This window comes from Agelaius phoeniceus, unplaced genomic scaffold (genome assembly GCF_051311805.1).
Source record: "Agelaius phoeniceus isolate bAgePho1 unplaced genomic scaffold, bAgePho1.hap1 Scaffold_110, whole genome shotgun sequence".
Taxonomy (NCBI): domain Eukaryota; kingdom Metazoa; phylum Chordata; class Aves; order Passeriformes; family Icteridae; genus Agelaius; species Agelaius phoeniceus.
The window spans coordinates 1386815-1397054 of record NW_027509876.1 but is presented as its reverse complement, the minus strand read 5'-3'; the positions used below and the strand labels follow the sequence as shown (position 1 = coordinate 1397054).

The 10240-nt window shown below is 51.4% G+C and overlaps 1 pseudogene; it reads right to left on the bottom strand.

The window, feature by feature from the left end:
- Positions 1-9012: 9012 nt before the first annotated feature.
- On the bottom strand, positions 9013-9976 carry LOC143692974 (olfactory receptor 14J1-like; annotated as a pseudogene).
- Positions 9977-10240: the final 264 nt, after the last annotated feature.

The window sequence follows — 10240 nt, the reverse complement described above, 5'->3', positions numbered from 1 at the left end:
GAACAAAAGCAGTTCCCAGGGCTGCTCCTACAGAAAGCAGGAGCTGGTTGGGCAGCAGCAGTGCCTGGAGCAGACAGTGTTTGTGAGGAGCTGCAGAGGAGCTGAGCCCAGGGGCTGTTGGCCAAGGCCGAGCCCCAAGGAGCATTTCTCATCTGGCAGGGCGGCCTGAGAAGGGGAGGGGGGAATGCAGCAGCACAGGGCCCATGGAACCAAGGGAGCATTGTGACACTGTGGGGCCCTGTGAGACCAAGGGACCATTGTGACACTGTGAGGCCCAATGGAGTAAGCAAAGCATTGTGACACTGTGAAGCCTCATGGAACCAGTGAGACCATTGTGACCCTGGGAGTCCCCACAGAACCAAGAGCACCATTGTGACAGTGCAGGGCTGCACAGAACCAAAGCTCCATTGTGACATATTGGGCCCTTGTGTCATCAATGGTCCATTGTGACACTGTGGAGTCAAAGGAGACCATTGTGACACCACAAACCCCCAGGGTCCAAGGTTCATTCTGACATTGCAGGGCTCATGGAACAGATGAGTCCCATGACATTCTGGGGCCTGGGGAACCTCGGAGACCATTGTGACACTGCAAGGCCTCATAGAATGGTTGGGACCATTGTGACACTGCAGGGCCTTATGAAACATTAGGGCACTGTGACACTGTGGAAGTCAATCGAAAGAAGGGTCCATTGTGACACTGCTGGACCCCATGGAATCAAGTCACCATTATGACACTGCAGGGCCCCATGGGTCCAAGGAGCCATTGTGACACTATGGGGCTCCATAAAACCAAAAGAACATGGAACAGGTCTGGCTGGCTTGGCCTCCCAGGGACCACCTGACTGGTCCAGCTGACCTTGGCATGTTGAGGGTCACTTCTCATCTGCTCTGAAGCACTGGGGCTCTGTGCTTTCCTTCCCAATAGAAAAAACTGTCCTTCTTCTCCAGGCACCCATGGTCAGAATTGGGAATTCCACCTCCAAATTTCCTTATATCCAGTGATTGTTCCCATAGGAGTATTGCCAGGACAAGTCTGGCTGGCAGTTGTTTCACAAGGGTCACCTCCCATCTGTCCCTTATACCCTGGGGAAGGCTGCGTGCTTTCCTTCCTATATAAAAGAACTGTCCTGCTTCTCCAGGCATCCATGGCCAAGACTGGGTTCCACCTTCCCTAAATCCAACAACTGCTCCCAGACAAAATCTGCCATTCCTGACAAGTCTGCCAGACCTTGGCCTAGTGAGGCTCTCACCTGCCTTCCAAACACTGGGACTCTCTGCTTTCCTTCCTATAGGAAAGAACTGTTCTCCTCCAGGTACCCATAAGTAGAATTTGGATTGCACCTCCAACATTCCCTGTTGTGAGAGACTGGCAGAGATTGTTGGCTCAAAACATTTTGTGTGGGGGGGAGGAAGGGGCAGGTCCAGCCTTGCCCTGCCCTGGAACCCCAATCCCCCCAGAGCCTCTATCCCAGCCCAGCAGTGGCTGCCAGTCCCTGGCACAGCACAGGCAATGCTCCACAGCCACCTCTGCAGCCCCAGCCCAGCTCCTGAGGGACCAAATGAGCCCAAGCCCCACCTGGGGGAAGGGCCCAGGGAGACCAAGGGGTATTGAAGGCTGACCACAAGGCAAGCACACATCTTGACCCTGGATCCTCTTGGAATTTCCATCTGAACAGTGCTGGAATCCAGGAGTTGGTAGCTGTGTGTGTGCTTCTCTAAATCTTTCTTGTCTTTCTCTCTTTCTGTGTCTTCTTCTATTTCTGTGCTCCTGCAAATTTTGATTAACATTAAATTGAACAGGCTTAGAGTTTGTGAAGTTGAATGGGCCAAGTCAATGCTTTAAAAAGTGTTTTTGTTGGTTGAATCTTTGTCATAATTTGATATGAAAAGAATTTTAAAATGTAATATGAAACTTTTTGTGTAACTGACAATCTGTTAAACCACTGAGATACTGAACACACCTCTGTGAAGCACAAATGTTAAAGATGAAAAAACCCAGAACCTCCTCTTTCTTTCCAGTCAACAAAGAAGCAGCGGGCCCTGGACTTGGCCCCCATCTCAACCAAACCAAACAAAACCAAACCAAACCAACCCAAACCAAGCAACCCTGCCATGGGCTGAGCCCCTTCCCTCCTCCCCAGGCTGCCCCCCCCATCAGCCCCATTCTGACCAAACCAAACCCCCAACAACTCCCAAACAGGAAAACAAAAGAGGCTACAAAACCCCAACCAGAACAAAGTCAGCCACAGCCATTAAAATCTTACCATCAAGTCCCCTCCCCCCAACACAACTCAAACCAAAACCCCTACAACCTACACCCATACAAAATAACCCTACAACTAAAACACAAAAAAACCCCCAAAACCAACCATAAAACCAATCCTAACACAACCCAACCACAACCTCCACCACACGATGCCAGCAGGTCAGGTGTTAACCCTTTCAATACTTCAATCCTCCCCTGAGTAAAAGAAAAAAAACAAAATACAAGCCAATAAAAAACCAATATAAAACCATCAAAATAAGTAAAGAAGAAATTCAATCCTAAATAAAAAACAATAAAAACTATGTTACTCTTAAAACTAAGATCCTCTTAGAAACTAAAAAGAGAAAACTCTTTTTCTTTATAACAGAAAAAAAAATTTAAAAAATTCAAATTATTATCAAAGAAACCCTCCATACTAAAATAAGCAAATGTTAAAATAACTTTAATTTCATAAAATGCTTAAACAGGGGAAAAAAAAGTAATCCAGTATCTCCAAGAGAAGATCTCTATTCCCAGAGTAAAAATAATTTTAAAAGTAAATAATAAAAACGTATACCTTTAAATAACTCATCTTTAAAATAATACCTCACAAGTCAACATGGTGCATCAACAAGCTGTGAAAAAGCTTGTAGGAATAAAAACAACTTCACAAGAACAAAGTTCCCCAGACTGGTGTTATCCATGAAAAAATTAGGAGCCAGAAAAAAAAATAATTTTTCCTCTTCTAAAAAAATCTCCACAACCTTAAGAAGAAAAACTTCTCTCCTTAAGTAAGGTAAATAAAGACAATTCTATAAATAGTAAACTAACTAGAAATTTTAAGTTTACTTTCTTTACATTGTCAGTAAAAAGAAGCTGTAAAGAAAAAAAAAAAAGGGTTCTAAATAATTTATTTTAATTCTTACTACGTTTTTTCTTTATAAATTTCTTTTAAATAAAATTTTCTATATACCCTTTTAAAATTTTAGGCCTACTTTGCTATTCTCATAATTCAATCTCACAATAAAATAAATAGATAAATAATTAACTGACACTAAACCCCCGCCATACTCATCAATCCATTAATTAAGAACTCTCAAGAATAGAAAAATCTGAAATTAACAAACCAAAACCACTACAATGTCATAATAAATCTTTTGCCAAAGTTTCTCTGATTTTCTGAACTTCCCAGAGAAGGCTGTTTGGTTGTTCTGAGCTCCTAGAATCTCTTGTATTAGTATTTCTCCAGTGCACCTAACTCAGAGGGCACAAACAATTGTAATTCCATTTAAATGTCTTGTTGAGAGAGATGTTTGGGGGATGGGGGTCAGGGCTTGTGTGTCCTGCTTGGCCCAGCCCAGGCAGGGCTTTCCCAGCCACATTCCACACTCCATTGCCCAGCTGGAGCCGCTGGTGCCTCTGAGTTGTGCTGCCCCAGCCCCAGGGACGCTCTCCTTGTCTGCCCATTCCCCCACGCTCTCTGGGCAGGGATGGCCTCACTGGGGGCTGCTGACATCCTCAGCAACTTGGAGGCTGCTGCTGAATTTCCCTGCTCCAGAGGCTTGTTCAGCCTTCAGCTCTTCAGTGCAGGAATTCAGTGTCCCAGGGCTCATTAACATTCAGAACACCTGAACAAGCCAAGCCTCTGGGAATCATTTGAATTTAATTTTCAAATCATTTGTGGTTAATTAGACAGATCTCAGTAGTATATCCAAAGTGAATGCAATATATTTAAAAAGACAGTGAGAAAAAGATTTTTCAGGTCCTGTTTAGTTTTTTTCCCCTGTTAATTAAATGATGTGTGCAATCTCCAATTGACACTGAATCCAAGTACCTCCTCATGCAGTTGGAATGGATATGGAAATCAAGACCCTTCATGGCTGACAATCAATCAGACTCTGTCCCTACCCCCAGCCCACCATTTCCCCCATCCAAGCCCTGGCACTCAGAGCAGCCTTGTGCAAATCTGAGCTCCCTCCAGCCCAGGCTGCACCTGCAGCTTTCAGCTCCTTGCCTCCAACTCCCACCTGCTTTCCTTGCAGAAGGAGCTGCCCGAGACACAGTGGGATGTTCATTTCTTGTCAGCCAGCAAAGCCAAGGGAAGGCACAGCTCCATCCAAGGCAAAAGTCATTCTTCTCTGTGGCCATGCCCTGCCCCTGATTCCCACAGCCTGTCTGGTTTCATTCATTCCTCCTGTGCCAGGCACTTTCTGGGACAAAGGAGCTCTGCTCTGGGGATGGAGGGAGGTGCAAGTGCAGTCACTGGCATGGGAACCACAACTCATCAGGTTTGTGTCCTTTGGGGGTCAGGAACTGGTGAGACTCAGAGGCACAGAAAGGTTTCTCTTCATGGCCAGCATAAAAAATGTGAAATGATAAAATGTAATAAACATCAAAACACTTCCCCAGCTCCTTCTGACATTGCAGCAACATCTGACATGTCCACCATCCACAAGGGATTTCCATACACTAAGGATTTTAGATAAAGATATAGGAAGAGGTGCTATAAAAGATAAAACTACAACTAAGGAAGTATTTAAACTTCTGAAAGATTGGGCAATTCTCTGAAGCTCAAAGCATGATGCCCGTCAAGGGAGATGCATTGTAATGACCAGAGAACATCTGCAGGAGGAAGTCTTGGAGCAATGGGAAAGACATAGGTCCAGCTGCTCTAAATTAAGAGATGTCCTTAGACATGGCCATTTAACCAGGAGGGATGGAAACCCCTAAAGAAGGGGGTCATGAAATATTAGACTAAATGTTGGTGGCAAAGGGAGAGGGAAAAATCAGTATTTCTTCTTCTGCCATCAGTCAAAGAATCCAGTAGATCCAGAAAATTCCTGTTACTGGTTGGAAAACTTTGCCATTTCTTAAGAAAGCTCAATTGACACAGATATAAAAGATTTGCTTGTATATTATGAAACTAACAGGTATTAAAACCTTTGCCCCTTTCCAGGCAGACATCGGCTGTGTGCCCATGAACAGGCAGTGCCACTTGTGCCCTGAGGTGCCCAGCTGGGATTGGATCTCTCTGAGAGCACCTGAGGGAGATCAGAGCACCTTGCAAGCTGCAGGTCCCTGACAGCCCCGCAGGGCTCCTGTGCCATCAACATCTGCTCTGCTCCAGTGTGAAACAGGGCCCAGCATGGTGCTGGGATCATCAGAGAGCTGAGGTGTGTGCTGGAATTCAATGGCCTCCCCATCCCGCAGCAGCCCTGCATTTCCCTGCTGCAGCCTTGGTCTCCAGCCCAGCCATGGAGGCTCTTTGGGCTCTGGAGTGTTGCTGCAGCCCCCAAGGGCAGCTGAGCTCTGCCTTTGGCACAGTCAGGCCTGGCCAGCGCAGGCCATGCTCAGCAAGTGCTTGTGTGTGCCTGGCCTTGCTGTCAGCCCCGGCAGCGGCTGCGTGGCCCCTTTGTGGCCCTGTGCTGGCCCAGCCATGGTGGCCCAGCCCCTGTGCAGGCCCAGCCCAGGCCAGGAGCATTGCGGCTGGGAACGGCCCCTGTGCCGTGGTGCCCACAGCAGCCTTGGGGCTCTGTGCCCCATGGCCTCCCTGCTGGGCAGCCTCTGCCAGCTCCTGCAGAGCCCCTGGCACCTGTGGGGCTGCACAGACAGCCCTGCCCCGGGCTCTGCCGGCCTCTGGGCCAGCAGAGAGGCAGCCAGGGCTGGCCATGGCTGGGAACAGGCCCTGAGCCCCGCAGGAGGATGGAGCTGGGCCACAGCCAAACTCAGCCCAGGCCAAAGCTGGGCTCAGCAGCCAGGGCTGCCAACACATGGCCACAGAGGCTGGCGCTGACAAATGTCCTGGGCCCCCTCCCTGCTCTGTCCATGCCACCAAGGGCACAGAGCAGCCTCCTCTCTGGGCCACTTGCCTGTTTGCAATGCCTTGCACAGGCGCTGGCCCTGCCCCACAAGGCCTGGCCTGAGTCCTGCCCCTGCACGCTCAGCCAGGCTGAGATGGACACTGATGGTTTCTGGGCCAGGCTCTCGGAGCCCAGCCCAGCTCCCTGCAAGCTCTGCCAGCTGCCCTGAGCTCTGGGCAGCACCAAGGGCCTCTCTGAGCCCAGCCCAGCCCAGCCGGCTCTGGCCCCACAGCTCTGCTCAGGCCAGGCTGCTCTGGGCACTGGCCCCACGGCCTCAGCCCCTGCCAAGGGCACAGCAGCAGCTGCAGCTGCCACAGGACTCAGCCCCAGCCATGGGGGAAGGTGCTGGGCCAAGGCCAAAGGAGGCTCCCTGGCTGCCCTGCTCCCCTCGGCCTGAGGTGCTGAGAGCTCTGCAGCCCCTGCTGCCATCCCATCTGCCCAGGGCAGCACCAGAGCCCCGGCCTTGGGGCCCTCAAGAGCTGCTCCTGCTCCAGGCCCAGGGCCCATGCCAAAGCTGGGACAGCAGCCACAAAGCTGTGCCCATTTCTGTTCATTGCTGCTCCCATGGGGATGGATCCTCTGCCACTTGGAGTTGCTGATGAATTTTATTACTCCAGAGGCCTCTTCTGTCTTGAGCTCTTCAGTTCAGGAATTCACTGAAAAAGTCTCATACACATGTGTTCAAAACACCTGAACAAGAAAAGCCCTGGGAATCATTTAAATGTTAAATTCCTCTCTGGTTAATTAAAGGGATTTCAGTAGTTTATTTAATGTGAATACATTGTATTGAAAACAATGCAGAGACAACAGTTTTGTCCTGTATTCTTTTCCTGTTTATAGTTTGGTATCAGCAATTTTCAATTGATATTGACCCCCAGTACCTTCTAATGCACTCTAAAGAGATATAGACAGATCAAGACCCTTCATGGCTGATAATACACGAAACTTTTTCCCCAACCCCCTCCACACCATTTCCCTCATCCAACCCCTGGCACTCCTATGGATCAGGAATGGTGTGGCCAGCAGGAGCAGGGCAGGGATTCTTCCCCTGTGCTCAGCACTGGTTGGGCAGCACCTCGAGTGCTGTGTCCAGTTCTGGGGTCCCCAATTTAGGAAGGACATGGAGGGGCTGGAGCGTGTCCAGAGAAGGGCAACAAGGCTGGGGAGGGGTTTGGAGCACAAGTCCTGTGAGGAGTGGCTGAGGGAGCTGGGGTTGTTTATCCTGGAGAAGAGGAGGCTCAGGGGAGACAAGGCGATGTAAGGGAACAGGTTGGACTTGATGATCTCCAAGGTCTTTTCCAGCCTTGTTGATTCTGTGATTCTCTGAAACCACCCTAGGATCAGTTGCAGGATGAGCCCTGGGCCTCCTCTTCAGCAGCTGCAGCAGCCCAGGTCCCTCAGCTTCTCCTGGCAGCCCCAAAGCCCATCCTGTCAGTCCTGCAGAGCCTCTGCAGCTCCTCCTCATTGCCCAGAACAGGGAGCCCCAGAGCCAGAAACAGCAGCCCAGATGTGCCCCCCTGGCCTGGTGTGCCTCTTGCAAGGGAGCAGCACCAGGCACTGCAGGAACCTGCAGACAATTCCTGCAGCACTTGTAGGATGATCCTGCTGCCCAAGGGATGTTCCCAAGGTGCCAAGTCAGGAACTGCAATGGGGAGTGGGGTCAGAGAGGAAAGGGCAAACAGGGATGGGCTGTTTGCAGGGCAGGGAACAGGGCTGGGCAATGGGAAGAAATTTGAAGCAGAAGAGCAAAGAAGGCAAAGGTGAAGCAGAGGAAATGGTCAGGGCAGTTTGGGGGTGGCTGCCAGGCAGCCCTGGCTCTGAGCAACAGCGTCTGCAGTGGCACAGGAAACTCCCAGCTGATGGGAACAAACTTTCTGGCTGAGTGCAGAGGCCAGGACAAAGCTGAGTGGTTTCCCTGGTGTCCCGCAGCCCTTGCTGGCCCCAGGGGCTGATGGCATTTGTGCTCCCTCAGGTTCATGTCCCCACAGCAACAGCATGGGGGTGCTGCCCCTGCTGTGTGCAATGCAAACAGGGGCTGCTGAGGCAGTGCTGCCGTGTGTGTGCCTGCAAGGATGGGGCACCTGTGTGAGCTGGGGGAGAGGCCAGGGCTGCAGAGGGGGGATGTTGTTGGCAGCTGCATGAGGACGCTCTGGGACGCTGCCCTGGGCTGTGCAGCGCACTGGGCATGGATCAGCCCCTGCTCTGCTGCTCCTTCCCGTCTGCCCCAGGGCCCTTGCAGAGCCCCAGCCATGCTGTTTGCCCCCAGCCTGCCCACGGCCAGCCTGGGGCTGCTCACGGGGGTTTCTGTGCTGAGCATTGGCCTGGCCGTGTTCTTGAGAGAGCCTGGGCAAGGAGCCTGGAGCCCCCAGGGCCTGGCCTGAGGCGCCAGCGCTGCCCCAGCAGTGCCCATGGCCTGTCCCTGCTGCAGCCCCGGCACTGCCACCCCCAGGGCTGTGCCCGGCCCCGAGAGCACTCAGGCCCTGCAGCAACACCAGGGCCACCAGGGCAGCGGGGCAGGGCCACGGCAGCAGCACTGGCAACACCAAGTGCTGCTGCTGCTGCTGCTGCTGGGCACAGCTGCTGGGCCAGCACTGATCTGCCCCAGCTCTGCACACAGACATTGCTGCTGCAGCTCCAGAGAAGGCAACAAAAGGGCATCTCTGCAGAAAATTCTGCTGGGACATCCTTTATCTCTTTTAAATACACCAAGAGTGCAGCCCATCATTGCCACAGTCTGTGGCCACAGGCAACGTGAAGATAAACACAGCAAAACTGCCACAAACCATGACATTTCTTTGGCGACAATATTAAGTAAAACGAAGCAAAAGAACATCCAAGATGAAACCAACAAGAAGACTCAAAGATGACTTTTATTACAGGTGATTTGCAGAAATTGGCCAGCAGTTTAATGTTTCTGAAACCATCCAGTCATCAGTCTCCAGACTGCAGCCTTGAGCTCCTGGTTCCTCAGGCTGTAGATGAGGGGGTTCAGGGCTGGAGGCACCACCGAGTACAGAACTGACAGGGCCAGATCCAGGGATGGCGAAGATATGGAGGGGGGCTTCAGGTGAGCAAACGCTGCAGTGCTGAGGAACAGGGAGACAACAGCCAGGTGAGGGAGGCAGGTGGAAAAGGCTTTGTGCCGTCCCTGCTCAGAGGGGATCCTCAGCACAGCCCTGAAGATCCGGACATAGGAGAAAACAATGAACATGAAACAACCAAGCGCTAAAAAGACACTAACAGCAACAAGCCCCAGTTCCCTGAGATGGGATTTTGAGCAGGAGAGCTTGAGGATCTGTGGGATTTCACAGAAGAACTGGCCCAGGGCATTGCCATGGCACAGGGGCAGGGAAAATGTATTGGCCGTGTGCATGAGAGCATTGAGAAAGGCACTGGCCCAGGCAGCTGCTGCCATGTGGGCACAAGCTCTGCTGCCCAGGAGGGTCCCGTAGTGCAGGGGTTTGCAGATGGACACGTAGCGGTCATAGCACATCACGGTCAGGAGGAAATACTCTGATCCAAGGAAGAACAGAAAGAAAAAGACTTGGGAAGCACATCCAGTGTAGGAGATGTTGCTGGTGTCCCAGAGGGAATTGTGCATGGCTTTGGGCACAGTGGTGCAGATGGAGCCCAGGTCAGCGAGGGCCAGGTTGAGCAGGAAGAAGAACATGGGCGTGTGCAGGTGGTGGCCGCAGGCTACGGCGCTGATGATGAGGCCGTTGCCCAGGAGGGCAGCCAGGGAGATGCCCAGCAAGAGGCAGAAGTGCAGGAGCTGCAGCTGCCGCGTGTCTGCCAATGCCAGCAGCAGGAATTGCCTGATGGAGCTGCTGTTTGACATTTGCTGCGGCTGCACATGGGCACCTGTTCATGGAGAAAGGACAGTGAAGACTTAGAGGAGACACCTGTAACGAAAGTCAAAGCCATTTCCCATTTACATCCTCTCTAACATACATGGACCTTCTTTTGTGTTTAAGAGTTCTGAGGTTTACATTTTAATCCTCCCCCATGTCTCTCCTGGTATTCTTGGATAGCAGAAACCCTCAGCAATTTTGCTGCCCTCCGGTAGAAGAGAGTGAATTCTCTGTGGCACGATGATGAGTGCAGAGTGAGGGGCGATGGTCTGTCACTTCATT